The sequence below is a fragment of the Danio rerio genome, chromosome 8 (genome assembly GCF_052040795.2).
Source record: "Danio rerio strain M-AB ecotype USA chromosome 8, GRCz13ab, whole genome shotgun sequence".
Classification (NCBI taxonomy): domain Eukaryota; kingdom Metazoa; phylum Chordata; class Actinopteri; order Cypriniformes; family Danionidae; genus Danio; species Danio rerio.
Genome location: NC_141028.1, coordinates 36,414,051 through 36,431,668, shown reverse-complemented (window position 1 = coordinate 36,431,668; position 17,618 = coordinate 36,414,051). Strand labels below are relative to the sequence as shown.

At 34.5% G+C, this 17,618-nt stretch overlaps 1 protein-coding gene across 12 annotated transcripts in view; it reads left to right on the top strand.

Annotated features, from left to right (window-relative positions):
- The first annotated feature begins 4,658 nt into the window (after positions 1-4,658).
- LOC147835724 (uncharacterized) overlaps positions 4,659-17,618 on the top strand; it is an 83,502-nt gene continuing 70,542 nt past the window's right edge. For 4 of the 12 annotated variants that reach the window (XR_015498140.1, XR_015498141.1, XR_015498139.1 and 1 more), the window contains exons 1-2: positions 4,659-4,807; positions 9,203-9,272. The gene's annotated coding sequence lies outside the window, so the exon portion shown is untranslated. Of the gene's footprint in view, positions 4,808-8,136; positions 9,099-9,202; positions 9,273-17,618 lie in introns of those variants that run through there. The other 8 variants (XR_015498145.1, XR_015498143.1, XR_015498144.1 and 5 more) reach the window with 5 other exon arrangements.

Sequence of the window (17,618 nt, the reverse complement as noted above, 5' to 3'; positions counted from 1 at the left end):
GCCTCCACATCAAAGTTCCTGAAAGCAAAGAAAGTCAAAGTGCTTCAGGATTGCCCAGCCCAGTCACCAGACATAAACATTATTGAGCATTTCTGAGGTAAGATGGAGAAGGAGGCATTGAAGATGAATAAAGAATCTTGGTGAACTACAGGAGTCCTGCAAGAACGCTTTCTTTGCCATTTCCAGATGACTTATTAATAAGTCATTGCAGAGATCTATGGATGCAATTGTCCAAGCTGATATTAATCTTTTTCCTCACTGCACCATGACTTTAAATTCTATGCTGTACATCATACTGCTATGTCAGACTTTACTGTCCTAATTAAATAATTAAAAATCATGGCATGATCATATTTTATTTTGGTAAAATAAGCATATTGGGGCCTTTGCCTTTCATATAAGCCACATCTGATACCAAATGATCAACTAGACATCAAGTTATTATTTGTTTTTCCTAAAGCTTGGATAGGCGAAAAGACTATTGTCAGATGTGTGTATCAATTTTTTTATTTTACAAAAACAATTGTGTATTATGAAAACATTTTTGCTGCTTATTTGTCAACTACCTTAAATATACTTGACTTATATATAATTTACTTAACTAATATACTTGCCCAAATATAGTATTGCTAAAAAAAAAAAACATTGTATATACTATAATTAAAGTCTCATATGGCAAAGTCTTAAGAGTGAGGAAATTTTCCAAGCTTTATTATTATTAATATATTAATTTACCCCTTGATTTTCAAAAGAAACAGGAGATCAGATTGTTGTTAACATCTTAAATAAAGGCCATTTTCTCAGTGACTGAATCTTCCACACTGTTGTCCATCACTCTCACATCCAGCTCATCACCGGACCCCAGAATGACGAAACAAAGCCAGCCACAAATAGCAAAGCCCCCGCACTCGCCACACATTTAATTACCACTGACAACTGTATAGTGGATTTGTAATTGGAGATTTTTTTTTTCTCCATCCTCAGCGTAATAGTCTCTCTCTCTCCTGCCCTCGCCACTCCACTGCTCTAATTGTAATCTCTCCATCAGAGGAAAAGAACTCAGCGGGACGCCTTTTGCTTCTCTTGATGATATCTCCGAATGTTCATTTAAATTCAAATTTGGCCAGAAAAAGGGGTAATTAGTTGTATTAATAACCCGAAATGACTGGCTTCGGTCTGGAGATGAGATGGCTTTTGTTTAGGTGAGATCGGGCTGGATATCGGCGGCCCGCTGCGCGAGATGGAGGCCTTATTGGCGAAACAGGCTATGATATGAATAAACTTTGATTAGACAACACGAGGTCGTCGCCCCCCCATCTGAACACATTTGGCAGTCCCGTGGCCGTGTTATTGTCGTTTATGCGTTTGTAAACAAAGGTTCTTGGGGGTTTGCTGATTGGATTGTGCACGCTGGATTTGGGAATGGGTTTTGTCTGATGCAACTGTGTTACATATTGATGTCAGATTGTTGCGTGAAGATCTAAACAGCCTGAGGGCCGAGCCCAGATGGCACTGAAATCACAGATCATCAGTCCAGTGAGGCGCACACATGACTACACACACACATACACACTATGCTCAGTACTTGTAAATATTTTGATTTATTTATCTATAACAGCAGAATTTATCGTGGGTCAGTCACCTTTAGCACAGGCTAAACACTTGCTGCTTGTTCAAACTATTTATTTTAAATGAGTTGAAACAACACAATTCTTGTTTTATTTTGGGACAACTTAATTGTTTTATGTTCAAACCACTTAAATTTGTAAAAAAAATATTTAAATATGATTTGATCAAAGGAAATGTGTGGAAACCAGGATTTCATTACAATATACTGTAGGCTGGTACGACTCTACCTAGACCACAGAATGTTAAGTTGCACAAGTATATTTTTGACAACGGCTAAAATAAAAAAATAAATAAAAACATGACTGCAAATGGGTCAAAATAAATATTTAATGCCACAAAATCATTTGATATTAGGTGCACAATGATCCATGAAGGAAATATCATAACACTGTGTTTTATTATGCATTGCCAAGCGCTTCATTTAGACAACTTTAAAGCTGATTTTCTCTGTATTTTGACTTTCAGACTCCAGATTTTTTAAATACTTTTACCTCTGTTCCTAATATTGTTCTGTTTAATAAACCCTACATCAGTGGAAAGTTAATTTATTCAGCTTTCAGGTTTTGTATAAATCTCTATTTTTTTAAAAAAAGAATTGTCGTTTATGACTGATTTTGTGTTTTCAAAATCGCCTTTGGTACATATGAAATGATTCAGTTCAATTCACCTTTATTTGTATAGAGCTTTTACAATGTAGATTGTGTCAAAGCAGCTTCACATAGAAGATCATAGTAAATTGAAACAGTGTAGTTCAGTTTTCAGAGTTTAAGTTCAGTTCAGTGTGGTTTAATAATCACTACTGAGAGTCCAAACACTGAAAAGCAAATCCATCGACGCGCAGCTCTACAGATCCTGAACCATGCAAGCCAGTGGCGACAGCGGCGAGGACAAAACTTCACCAACTGGCGAAAGTGAAGAATCAAAAAACCTCAAGAGAAACCAGGCTCAGTTGGGCAAGACCATTTCTCCACTGGCCAAACGTCTTGTGCAGAGCTGCAGTCAAGGCGCCAGAGGGAGGAAGCTGGACCTCAGCGAAGACATGTCACTCCCTGGAGAATCACAGGAATCAGTCTCATGCTCTCCACTCCTTCATGATCACCACAGTAGCAGCTCAAGATACGGCCTGGTCCAGGATATGGAAACCTTGCGATCATTGACAAATAAAAGTAAAATATAAACACAAACAGTATATGCACAAAGTTATTACAGTACAACATTAGCTTTGCACTTACTAAAAATATAAAAACTATAGCTAAAAACCATATTTTGTTGTGTGTTAAAGGGCACTTATAATACCGATTTTACAAGATGTAAGATAAGCCTTTCAACTCCAAATACCCATCAGATTATTTATTATAGCCTCGAGATTCTGCCTATTTTGGTATCTGAATATATTGTAGCTGTTTTTGTAGCCTTTAAATCCAAATGAGTTGCCCACCGCTCCCACGAGCGTGTCTGCTTCTCATCACGAGTTACATCAGATAAACAGCACAGTGACAGAGACAGACTCAGAAGAAGCTGATTACGGCTTATTAATCAAAAATACCAAGTAAGTTTGTTTGATGTATTTGTGGTGGTTTATTCAAGCCTTTCTGAAACGATGAGTCAAACACAAATGCATTTGCAGTACACACACACACACATATATATATATAACTTAAAAAAAAAAATATATATATATATTATTTAGTTAATAATATATATATTATTAACTTTTAAAAATCACAATGTTGTATTAATATATATAAATATTTGAATCCCAGTTTATTTGCAAAAAATAAAGTTCTGTGGACGTGTATACGTGGTGCCTGTCAATCAATTCGGTAGGCGGGAAAAACTGCACATCTATTGTCACTTTATGGTGGGCCTCAAAATTTGTGGGATTTGGATCTTATTTTAATGTCAGAAAGTAAAAAAAAAGAGACTTTTTGTGTTTCTAGCACTCCAATCTGACTGTGGAAAGTTTAAAAAAGCTGATTTTCATCAGTGCCCTTCAAACATTTACAAGTTTTGCTATTAATCATCATAATCCAGTGAGACTTTTTTATAATCGGTCTGACAGCTCCACACAAGAGATCTCACAAAGAAACAGAATAAGTCTTGAAGGACTGTGCCAACAGCTCCAAGATACTTCCAGAAACCTTCCTGAATATGAAGATTTAGGCACTTGTTTTTATGCTTTCAAAAATAAGAGAAATAGGTTTTCTTTACCAATTAGCTCAGTTAAAGCAACATTTAGTGTAACCATCCCTTATTGTTTATAACTGCTATGGTCTTGGAAATGTTGCTATAGTTCTTGTCCTTTGCTCTAGTTATGTGGGTGTGTGTTTGCATGCAGATTTTTATTCCTAAGTATGTCTTTATTCTCTCTCTCTCCCTCTTTCTCTTTGTCTCTCTCTCCAAACTTTCTTTATTGGTATGACAAATGTTTTAAAAAGTAATAATAATAAACAAACAATAAAATACTAATAAATAATGATAAAACAGTATATTTAAAAATCAGTATCTATCTATCTATCTATCTATCTATCTATCTATCTATCTATCTATCTATCTATCTATCTATCTATCTATCTATCTATCTATCTATCTATCTATCTATCTATCTATCTAAAGTATATCAACTTATAGTAACATATATGTGGCTCAGAACATTGTATTTATGTTATTTTTGAATTTAGTATTTTTGAATTATTTAATAGGTAATATGACAATAATGCAAAATTTGACCACTGTATAAAGTAGAATTGTGTATTCTTTTTCAAAACTTGTGTAGAAACACACTATTTTTTCCAGTTTTTAAATTTTAAATTTTTAAAATTTAAAAACATATTTTAATTTTTTTTTTATTTTAAAATAATTTTGCATTGTATCCAGTGCAAATGATGGCGCTTTATGTAACACAACTGGAGGTGTGAAACTGCGCAGTTTTCCCATTCTAAATGAACAAAGTCAAACGCTTTTAACAGAGTCCTGTCAGTCGTTGTCTTTGAGAGTGTCCTACTTGCGGTGACCGCCAGATGGCAGCCGCGCCATTCGGCAACTGCGCTTCTGTCCACCGAAACAAAGAACACAGTCAGGTGCTGGAGCTAAAACACACACCATTTTGAGAAGCCTTCCTTTAAAACAAACGATTCACACAGAAATTCTGATAAAAAAAAAACTACAAATAAAACAGGTATGTGAGAAAACTAAACGTCTAACAATCTAAAAATGTGACATGTGACATCATGAAATTAAATATGATGCCAAAATTGAAGTATTTGTTGTCATATAGCTGGATTTTTACATTAAATTATTCAGTGGTTAATTATATGAGATATTTCAGATTATATTTGAAAGATATATGTGCCATTTTAACTACATTTTGTTAGAATCAATTCATGTGTTATTTTAACTTTTACATAATAGGATACACTGTAAAAAAATGCTGGGTAAACACAATTCCTTCATGTTGTGCCAACACAAATCGATTAAGTTAATTTAATTGTTTTATAAAAAAATAAGTGGTTTGAACATAAAATAATTATGTTGTCACAAAAAACCCTCCATAATTGTATTGTTTCAGCTCGTTTTAAATAAGTAGTTTATACAAGCAGCAAAACATATTAAGTGTAAATTGTTTATTTCAGTTTTTACTTATACTAATGTAAGTTAATACTCTATTTAATAAGAAAATACTTATAATAAAATGAATAAACACTGACAGTTTTTTTAAGGAAATTATTGGCTTCTGTGATGTACAAACAAAAAAAAAAAACAAAAGCTTCACATAAACAAAATCACATTAAAATTTTTTAAAATCCTGCTTCTCAAATACATAAAATTATAAGAATATGCTATTACCCTGAAAATCATACCTCATTACTTGCTCTCTACGTGCTGTTTGTAAACGAGTTTACCATCCGCCTACACACTATTAACTAACTGCTAATTTAGAGGCGACGTTAACCAATGCACATAACTGATATAAGCAGCATTATAGCACTCTCATAATAATCCCAGCCATTTATAATCCAGTCAATCAGATTACACAACACAATTCTGCTGATGCCACTGCTGCATTTATTGCACATGCCCAAAGGTGCCACATGCAATTGTAATGTAATAGAAAAAACTCCCTGACTTTAACCTCCCCATGAGCACGCTTGCATAAATTCATTTTCACTGTCTGTCCACACACAATAAAAGTTCTGAAACAACAGCGACATTATAGAAGCATTAGAGGATGAGAGGAAAGAAAAAAAAACACAGACGACAACAAAACAAAACAAGGCAGCAGCATGTCAATTAAATTAAAGGGGGAAGCTAAATGAACAAAACGTCAAACGCACATATTAAAGCTAAATGAAATAGCCTCGAGGAGCCTGTGAGACGTGCAGATTAGAGCTCAGGAGGATCCGCAGAGATGTAAATAATGAAACTCAGCTCAACCTGCACGCAATGGGATTGCAGCATGGACACGGGAGACGTTTAGCATCCAAACCAAAAAATAAAATAAAAACAGGATCTCCAGTTGCGAATATGTTAGGAATCTAGCTGCCTGTTAAAATAGTGTTAGTGAAAGGCATGACCAGCACACCAGGACTGCTCTGTGCATTCAAAACCTGAGGATAGAAGTCGTTTATGCAGCTTTCTGCTGTAGATAAGCTTATTATACGATACAGCTTATGGCAGATTAATAACATCCAGGTAAAAATATGTGGCGTTTTTAGGATCATGTAAGAATATTAGATGCTTCAGCTCTTAAGGACCGACTAGTAGGATGAATTGTGGTATTATGTTCTGCTTTTTAGTGTTGTTGCAGCTGGGAAATTTATTTTTAAAGTCGCCTGAAAATATGCAGGATATTTTAATTGCATAAAGTGATGTATTAAAGAGCAAAAAGATATTAATAAACATTATGCCAGTCTGCACCCCATTCCCTTTCACCCTTGAAGTCTCAGATTAGTGTGTGTGTGTGTGTATATATATATATATATATATATATATATATATATATATATATATATATATATATATATATATATATATATATACATACATACATACATACACACACTCACACACACACACCAGTCATGGATTTAATGGAAAATACAGTGTTTTGTAACTGCATTGAGTGGAATTGAATATGAATTGACTTAAATATTGTCTAAATATACTTTGGCTACTAAATTTGTCACCGGTAAAGGAGAGTTTTGTCTAAACTAAATATAATATTCTAAACAAGTCCAGGAAAGTATTTAGAAACTAAATCAAGACAGTTTTAATGTTAATAATATATTAACATCTAATCACACACTGTAAAAAAATAAAGTCATGAATTGCTAAATTATAAATTATTATTATACTGCATTAATTTCTGCTCAGTTAGCTTTTTATGTTGAAAATGTAGCTCTCAGGTGAATTTCTAGCAGAAATAACATATTTCTAAATACCCATAATTTGTGCCAGAATCAAACTTGATATTTTAACCGGTCAGACTCTAAGAAAAGAAACAAACAAACCGTGAAACAATAAATGTCAATATGTGAACTTTTTTAAAGTCAAAAGTTATCGAAGCAAAGATCAAGCTCTTATTGTGGAATTCATTTGGAAGCAAAAATTAATAGAAAACACCAGTGAATCAGACAACGACAACAAAAGGTGAAAGTGTTAATGAACCCTACTTGAATAAATTAGTAAATACTGTGGTGTTTGTAAACCATGATGTGGTATAGTGTATTATTAAGTGTATATTATAGTATTTATAAATAGCATATACTGTAGTGTGAACAATAGTGAAATGATAACCTGTAAATACAGTAAATTATTTACGTTTTACTACAGTGAACTGCGGTGTATTGTAGTATAACTTATGTCGTTGTAGAAACGTATTACAGTGTTGGGTGACTTGTTTAAATTGGCCTGCCATATTGCCACAGGAACTATAGAATTAACACAACATATTTTTCAAGTACTTTACTATAGTATGGCTCATGAACACTACAGTATTTACTTTATGTTTCTGTTTTTATGTGGGAAAAATATTTTTGTAAACTGATATATGGCAATACATGCAAATCACAAACAGTATATCATATAGGTTAATGCTAGGATTTTGCATAAAAAAATCCAAATTATTGTAACATTAGTAAATACACTGTGAGTAAACATGAACAAACGATGAACAGCTTTATTTTCATTAACTGATATGTTTTTCATTAACTGAGAGTAATATGTTAGATAATTTACTGGAATGTTCCACAATTTGAAATAGTATGGCTTTTGCTCTTTATTATTCATCTATGTTAAGTTGCTTTGACACAGTATGCATTGTGAAATAAAGATAAATTGAATAAATTTAACAAATGTGAATAAATACTGTGATAAACGTATTATTCGTTGTTTGTTCATGCTAAAGGGGTTAGTTCACCTCAAAATGAAAATCTCCATCATTTAGTCACCCTGCACTTGTCTTGTTCCATACTTGTTTGACTCACTTTGTTCTGTTGAACACAAAAGAAGATATTTTGAAGAAAGATGCAAGCCTAAAAGCATTAACGTCCATAGTATTTGCTTTTCCTACGACAGACATCAATGGTTACATGTTTTCGGCTTTCTTCAAAATATCTTTTTTTGTGCTGAACAATAGAAAGAAACTCATAAAGGTTTGGAACTACTTGAGAGTAAGTATAAATAGTGAGTACATTTTCATTTTTTCCATGAGTTATATCTTTAGTCTATCACAACTAATATCCTACCTGTACCCTATTAAGTGTTTCAGTAAGAGTTTGCCAGAACACAAAGACGAGTAACTTATTGTCATCTTTTTGAACGGACTGTCCCTTTAACATCTCTTGACGAGTGTTCACCTCAGCCTAGAATGCTCATCTCAGAAGTTGATATATTTTATCAGAGCCGTCTCTAAAGTCCACCAGCGCGATCAATCAGACATGCATCATCTGTAGCCAATGGCTCCCGCCGAGTGAGAGCGATCTGGCCTAAGTATGTATGCTTGACGCCTGCTTTTGCTGATTTCTGTCAGCGTTAATATGAGAAATGAGCTCTGAGCTGCGTCGCTGATGTGCCTGAGGAAACCGAATTGACGGGCGCACAGTTTCCCTCACTCCACCGGTACCAGTGCCACTGCTTCTTCATTGCTGTGACTGGTCTCAGTCTCGTCCCTCAAGCAACAGGTGACAGAAAGTTACACGCCAATGTGTCTCGGGCCACAGCTCGGCCCCGCTTTGAGGACCCGACCCTGGGCAGACTGTCTGGCGACGTGCCCGATGGAAAAGTGAGCCGTCTCCACCGCCGACATGCAGCGAGCAGAGGATGTCAAGTCACGTCTTCATCGGAGAAGAGTTTAATCCACGTTTGAGGGGAGAAAATGCAGTTGTCGTCATGGCTGAAGAGATCTGATCTCAGCACAGGCAGGGCAGAGATGTATATTCACAGTAGGAAGCTGCTGGATTTTTCTTGTGGTAATAACAGGGCATTTGTTGCAGTGTTAACTGTGAATGGAAAAGTTAATTGTTATCGTTCATCCCTTTATTGTTCATTGCGTAATTATCTTTTCTCTTTTCAGAGAGTGTGCATGTGATTTGATTTTGGTAAGGATGGAATGACACTGGGAAGCAGTTTTGAAAAACTGAAAGGTATGTGTGATTGCTTTTATACAGTTCTTATTAATGATAATATTAATTATTGGTCTACAGCAAATCTAATTTTCTTAGGATTTATTTTAGGAATTCTTGAATGTAAATATTTTATACTAGGTGACACGGTAGCTCAGTGGTTAGCACTGTCACCTCACAGCAGGAAGGTCGCTTGTTCAAGTCCTGGCTGGGCCAGTTGGCATTTCTGTGTGGAGATCACAGGTGCTCCGCTTTCTTCACAGTCCAAAGACATGCGCTATAGGTGAATTGAATAAACTAATTTGGCTGTATAGTGTATGTGAGGGTGTATGGGTGTTTCCCAGTACTGGATTTCAGCTGGAAAGGCATCTGCTGTGTAAAACATATGCTGGATAACTTGGAGGTTCATTGCGCTGTGGCGACCCCAGATAAATAAAGGGACTAAGCCAAAGGAAAATAAATGACATATTTCATACTGGCCATAATTTATCGACTCTTTCACAGTAGTTTTCTGAAATTGTATCATTCAATTTAAATAATAATTTGTTTATTTAAACTATAACAGCATATTACATTACATTTCATTGTTTTTTTTTAATATGTATTTTTTGGAGTAAAGTCTTTTTCTCCCCTTCATTATCATAACTCATGATTCTTCAGGATGAGTTCTAATATTGTTTGCTGCTCATGCTATAATTTATTGAGAAATATTTTATTTTATTGAAAACTGCAATACTGTCTTTTGAGGATTGGATGCGATTCGTAGTTACTAAACAGAAGCATGTATTGTCCTCATTAAAAAATGTGACTTTTCATTTTTCATTTACCAGCATATTTATTACATAGCAGCACATGTAATGTTTTATGGTTTCATTTTTAAATAGTTTCCAACCTGGCAAGTATTTATTTATTTATTTCTGAAAACTTACGATAACTATCAAAGCAAGAGATGTGCAATTACACTTTTTGAACTACACAAAACAGCAGAACCATAACAGAAAAAAAAAAAAAAAAAAAAAAAAAAAAATATATATATATATATATATATATATATATATATATATATATATATATATATATATATATAAATAGATATATACAGTTGAATTCAGAATTATATTTTATGATATTATATTATAAATATTTCCCAAATTATGTTTAACAGGGCAAGGAAATTTTCACAGTATGTCTGATAATATTTTTTCTTCTGGATAAAGTCTTATTTGTTTTATTTCAGCTATAAAAGCAGTTTTTAATTTTTTAAAAACATTTTAAGGTAAAAATGTTTAGCCCCTTTAAGGTAATTTTTTTTCAGATCATCTACTGAACAAACCATTGTTATACAATAACTTGCCTAATTACCCTAACCTGCCTAGTTAACCTGAATAACCTAGTAAAGCTTTTAAATTTCACTTTAAGCTGTATAAAAGTTTCTTGAAAAATATCTAGTAAAACATTATTTACTGTCATCATGGCAAAGATAAAATAAATCAGTTATCAGAAATGAGTTTTTATGTTTAGAAACGTGTGTTAAAAAATATTCTCTCTTTTAAACAGGAAAAAATACAGGGGCTAATAATTCTCAATTTAATATATATATATAACCCACATGTGCAAAATTCAATGTTCTATCAGTGTAACACAGACTGTTGCTATTCTGTAACTTAGTTCAAATTAAACCTGCAACTTATGTGTGTCATCAAATCCTGCCAGGTGAGAGTTCCTGTTCCCCACCTCTCCTTTTTTTAGATGCCCTAGTTCTCTTTCCTCCCTCCATTTCTCTCTTCTTCTCCCCCGGTTGCCTGGAGTCTGCCCTGCAGGTATTTAACACAAGCCTGACTTTTCTGCTGCGCAATGCTGTTTTACAGGGCACAGGCATTAAACAGGGCTGGTCCTGGCTTCCCTGCCCTGCTTGTCAGCCCAGCAGGCTAACAAAGGTGAATTTGCTCGCTATTAAAGAGGCTCTTGTTGAAAAAGTGCTGTGTGATAACGGCGCCGCAATGCTTGGTGTAGAATCCCACCATAGACTGACCATTAATTTTTTTGGGGGTGGATTTACTGAATGCTATACATATACTGCTTCGACAACTTTGCTGTTTAGTTTTAACTCCAAAGCAACTACCTCAAGAAACAGAGACATGTTATGCCTGGTTAATAATTAAATATGTATTATATTTTATGCACCCTTGCATTTTTTTTGTAAAGTATGACAATAATTCAGTATCCTCAAATTAATTTCATCAAAATTAATTATACTAATATAATGCTTCAGTTTGAGAGTGCATGAGTTTATTTGCATGACCATTGCCAGGGTTTGGAAATTGTGAGATCTGGGGGAGGGGTTGATAAAATTGTGTTAAATAATGGCTACAATACATAATATGTGTAATTTTGTTTAATGTATCAGTAGTTCATTTTTTTAAAGTTTACATTTTTTAAAGTTTACATTTTCTCTAATAGGATATGGTGTATGAAGAATGAATGACAACTTAAGCTGTACAAGATTTGCATAAACAATAAATGTTTAGGAGTTTAAGTGTGACTTCCACTGTAAATGTAGGTAGTATAACTAAACGTAATGAAATACTATAGTCTACATTCTTGCTAGTGTTTTTTAATTTCTGTATTTCTACAAACATATCTGTTTAAGGGTGATTATGCTACAGTTTAAATGGCTTTGACAGTTTCATATTGTTGATGTGATGATAATTATATTTGTTGTATGCATATGCATTGAATATGGTTTTCTCACAGCAATAAACTGTCCACACACTTCGTATTTGATTGCCGCTTGTCCATTTAAAGGGATAGTTCACCCAAAAATGAACCTGTTCAAACTGTTGAGTTTCTTTGGTCTGTTGAACACAAAAGAAAATATTTTGAAGAAAGCTGGAAAACTGTAGCAATTGACTTCAATGGTAGGAAAAACAAACGGGAAGTCTATGGTTGCAGGTCTTCAGCATTCTTCAAAATATCCTCTTTTGTGAAACAGGTAAAGGTAAAGTAAATGATAGAATTTTCAGTTTTGTGTGAACTATCCCTATAAGTGTCTTTTTATTGAGGTTTGACAAATATTACTATAAAACAAACAAACGAACGAAAGAAAATTGTACAAAAAAAAGTTCAAATATTGTTATAGGAAACAGAATCGCTAATCCCAAACCTCATCACTCTTTATTACAGCCCTAGTGACTTAATTAACACTTTTTGTATTAGTATTAAATAACAAATCCAGTGACAAAATGCTTATAATGATTACGTGTACATCTGGCAACTTGGAGAAGTGGAGGCGGCTGTATGATTCTCTTAAAGGGTTGTTTGTTTGGACGAGGGATGCAACGATACAGTTAGCTTACGGTTCAATACATACCTCTGTTTTTTAACACGGTTTTCGGTTCTGTTCGGTTCTCATGGCTTAACGTGTGTTTTTTTTTATTCTATAGGCAATAGAAACAGTAAGATTTATTGCAATTGCAATACTCATTTTGTTTTATTTAAAAGCCAAGAAAAGTACACTAAAAAAAATTAACACTGAAATCTCAAAGCTGCTGGTAGCCCATATACTAACTGGGGAACACATAAAATCCTACACTATCAAAATAAACATACATGTGAAGTTAAATAAATTGACCATTTCAAATAAAAATATTTGTACTTAAGTAAACATAAATAAACTTGGTGTTGAAAAAATGCGAGACTGTTGACTGTAACGCGGATCGAGTGCTTCTTATAAAATGACAAAAGTCTGCATCTCCGATCACGGAAAACGGCTGCAAATCTTTAGCAATAAACATCCGCACTGCCTTTGTTATTTTAATGTGTCTCTCGGAATTAGTTGGGTAGATCTAGCGAGGGATTGTTGGTATTTGGAGGACTTTATTACTCTATCTGCTATCCTGCCTTTAGACAGTGATATTGCTGGGTGATGGCGCTACAGATGTGCAGTCATGGTTATACGTGTATAACAACTCTTGCTCACAGTTATTTTTTGTTCACCATTTTTTCTTTTATTGGCATTATGCTTAAAACAAAACTGAATTGTCCTCACGCTGCAGATTTGAAAGACGGTAGCACTTTCTCGTACTATTGCCTCACTTTGCTGTCGCTTCCTGGTACTGTTGCCTCAGCCTCGCTTCACCGCCGCTTGCCATGCTAAAGTGTGGAATGAAAGTCAAGCCCCCCCTAACTTTAGAGCATAGTGAATGGATATTTACTCCCGGGGAGGAGCTTCCTTATCTCAGCTCGTGGACTCACAGGCACACACAGTCAATTCAGGGAGATATAAAACGCACATAAATTATTTAAACGCAAAACCGAGAAAACCGCAATTCACAAGCGCGTATTGAACTGTGGAGGTCGTTCCGTATGGTTTAATGTTATATTGAGAACCGTGGCATCCCTAGTTTGGACTATGCTTTAAAGTCCACGTAAAATCAAAACTAACCATATGATTTTGTCGGCTCACATTGCTAGTTTTGTGGTGAACAATTCATCTGTGCATGTCATTAAGAAAAAATAAATTGTTTGCCCTCCTAATCTTTAATAAAAATCTGAAAATGGATTTCATGTTTGTTTTTAGTTAAATTGTCAGATAGCGTATATCTTAGCAAGTGGGCGTGGCTAGCTGCTCCAACTGTTGGTTTTGGCAACAAACAGAAATGGTGAGGAGACTGTTTGTTGTAATAACTCTCCCGTATACAGGATATAAACGGTCACAGCTTCCAGTTCACGGGCACTTTAAAGAGATAGTTCAGCCAAAAATGAAAAGTGCCTCACCATTTACTCTCTCTCATGTGGTGTAAAATCTTTGAGTTTTTTCTTCTGTTGAACACAAAAGGAGTTATTTTGAAAAATGCTGGTAAAATCATGGTACTCCATAGTACGAAAAATAAGTTTGGAAGTCAACAGGTACCATCAACCAATGTTTGTCATAAAAACTACCTTTGTGTTCATCAGAAAAAAGAAACTCAAATAGGTTATGAAGTGTAAAGTGTATTAATGATGAGATTCAATTTTTTTTGCGTGACCATCCCTTTAGCAGATGAGCTTTTCTTTTCATTATTTATGGGTATTTGGTATTTTTATGTCATTATAATTAAGACAATCCTGATTAGGTTTTTTTTTTGCCTCCGAGTCATTTGATTTTGAGTATGGACCAATTCCAAAACCTGATCTGATACTTCTAAATAAAGGAGAGCAAAGAACTAGAACCAGACTTTTCCTTATTTTTATTTAATTCACCTTATTGTAACATTTACCAATACTGTTAACAAACAGAGCACTTCTGTGAGGTAGCTTGAACAGTCAAATATTAAATAACATCCATTCTTCAATTTTGGATTTTTGTGCAACAGTGAATATAAAAACAGATAGCACCTCAGCTTAAAATACCCAGCAGGCAGTTTACATATCTCACAGTTTGCCATGGCAATGTTGTCATCATCAACTTTATAATACCTCCAGACCGCAGACATACTCGTGCTTTCTGCTTTAAGCTGCTTCCGTGTTCTACTTTTGCAGGCATTTAACCAATAGTGTCTCTGCAACATTGTGATGTCATGCTGCACGCAATGCTGTTTCTGTGTGAAGTCTAGAAAGAGGTCTAACTTTGTGCTACCTCATAACTATAGATGTGTCCGATTCCAAGTCTAAAATCTGATCTGGACATCCCTAATTACAATAGGGGATGTAAACCGTTTGAGGATTTACCTTATACTGTATACACTGAGTTACCAACTGAGTTGCTGGGTGGTACATAGGGTGGGAATTGCAATTGTTCAGATCTCATTTCAGTAATTTAGTTTCAGTTTCATAATTTTAATTGTATTTTTTTAAGCTTTTTGCCAGTCAAAAGAAATCTAAGACAATCAACAAATGTTTTATTTTCTGTAATGGTTCTTTGGGAATGCAAAACTGGTTTGCTTGCAGCACAACTGTAAAAACCGTCTTTTGGAACCTCATTTTTTTTTAAGCAAGTCACATTTTACACCAAAACCACATGAGGGTTCGCAGAGGTTTTTTTTCTCCCCACGCCATGATGGACACTTCATTCGCAAACATCGGTGCACGTAAACACGGCTAAGCGCATGGCAGATTGCATGTCATTTCAGGAGACACTGCGCTAAGATTAATACACTATGCTTGTCAACCTGTTTAGCAGGGAGGCCATTTAAATCGAATATTGTCATGGATATAGAAAAATACCATTCCACAGAAGCCAATGAAGTAATTCGATTAGGCTTCTAAAATGGGAAATCTAACATGAACTAGCTCACAACTCATACAAATCTGATTTAAAAAGACATTAATAGAGAGGCCTAATGGGAAAAATGCCAATTAAGCATTGATTGCCCTGAAATGAATGTGCTCGGCGTTATAGAAGAAATGTGTGTGTGTATGTTTGTGCACGAATGTTCCCAAAGCAACCGACCTGAGTGTGTGACCTCGGCCCTGAATGACACACACACACATTCAAGCCTCCACAGGCGTCTCTCTCTCTTTCTTTCTCTCCATCACACAGCTATAGCCGCTCGCCCATGGAGGGGATGACAACGCTATATATTAATTGAGGGTTTTCAGAAATAATAATAATAACAATAAAAAAATACCTCTCTAGCATATCTCTGGCACTCCATGCGGCCCCCCGCTGTCAGCCTACATTAAGAGGTGCATGCAGAGAAAGAGCGAATGAGAGAAAGAAGAGAGGGGGGGCGATGGAAGAGACGAGACGCCATCTCGTCTCTCCTGAAGGCAGCAACAATTTCGCTCCATTGTAACAAGGTGCAGCCTAAACTGATAAATTGCAGATTAAATGACGGCCACACTTCACTTGCTCTCTCCCATCACGCGTATACACACACACACACACACACACACACACACACACGATGCCCTCCTTAATTTCACACGTTTCTGCTATTCGCTACCTTCTTGGCCTGTCAATTCTGCCTAATAGCAAGAGGCACTAAAACACCAGGGCCTGACAGACTCAGATCAAGAATGATGAACATCTCTTAGCAGTGAGAGACACGGCTCGACTTCAGCGAATGGCTCAAACTTCTGCTGCTGTGATCCTCACTGAAGAGCTAAAGCTGACCGTGCTAAGAAACGTCAGACAAATTGCTTTTGGGTGATATTATGAGGTTGTATTATAACAAAATGATGTTTTATGGCGCAGAGGTCATTATTGAGAGTAGTCGTTTATGAACTTGTTAATGCCAAGGGCCAAAACTATAATAAAACCCTAAAGTATAATGGCAGCTATGTAATTTCTAGCATGAGGGGTAATAATCATAATCTGATTATGATTTTAGCAGTGTATACATATGAGTGTATGAATTTATACACAACACTTCATTTTGTGTGTTTTGTACTTACTATTAAATTATTTATTAATGTTTTATGTAACATAAATGTCAACCTTAACATTTTTTAATGTTATATACTGCTTTAATGTTTATGAATGTATGTCATATGCCATAACGCCAGCTTAACTTTTTGTGTGTGTGTGTGTGTGTTTGTGTGTGTTCTTTCAATGTGAAAATGATATTGAAGTATTTATTAATATTTTATATGATTATGTTGAAATGCCAGTCTTAACAGCTCTGGTGTATAACAAAACAATACCAGACATAATTTATTCTGTGCTTATTCTTCTGAAAGATGTATTTTTCTATATTTGCTTAACAATATAGCGCAAAAAAGTAACATTTTGGATATTAAAATGACAATCAGCGGATGTTTTGTGCCATTTATCAGTTTGACTTATTTATATTTTTCTCCAGATGAATAATGTCAGGAAAAAAGTCTTTAAAAGTCTTTAATTTCAAAAAATAAATTGTATTCTCTAAAAAGTTTCACATTTAATGAAATGTTGTGCTGTAGGTCTTAAATCCTTTGAAAACATGTCTTAATTTTCCTTTGCTCATGTATAGCTACCCAATCTGTTCATTAAATTAATAATAAAACTTTTCACTTTTTATTTAAGACTTTTGAACTCTATTTACCTTAATGGTTTAATTATTTTTCTTACAATAACATTTGTTTAAGAGTTTTCCATGTGTTTACTGCTGAGGAAGCTGACCTGGACAGACTGTTGTCCATACATTTAGTTTATTAGAGTTTAAAAAATTTTTTAAAACTTTTTTTTTCTTTTTAAGAAAGGTTATATTGAGAAAAGTGTATACAACTAAACCTTGCTTGTTTTTGACAATATTTAAAATATTTTGCGCAGATTTAACAAAAATAATTATTTGTTTTTAATTATTAAATTATTATTGTATTAGTAAATGTATTCAATTATAAAATAAGTTTAATAGGGCAAATTAAATGGTCACACTTTATTTTGATGGTCTGTTTGTTGAATTA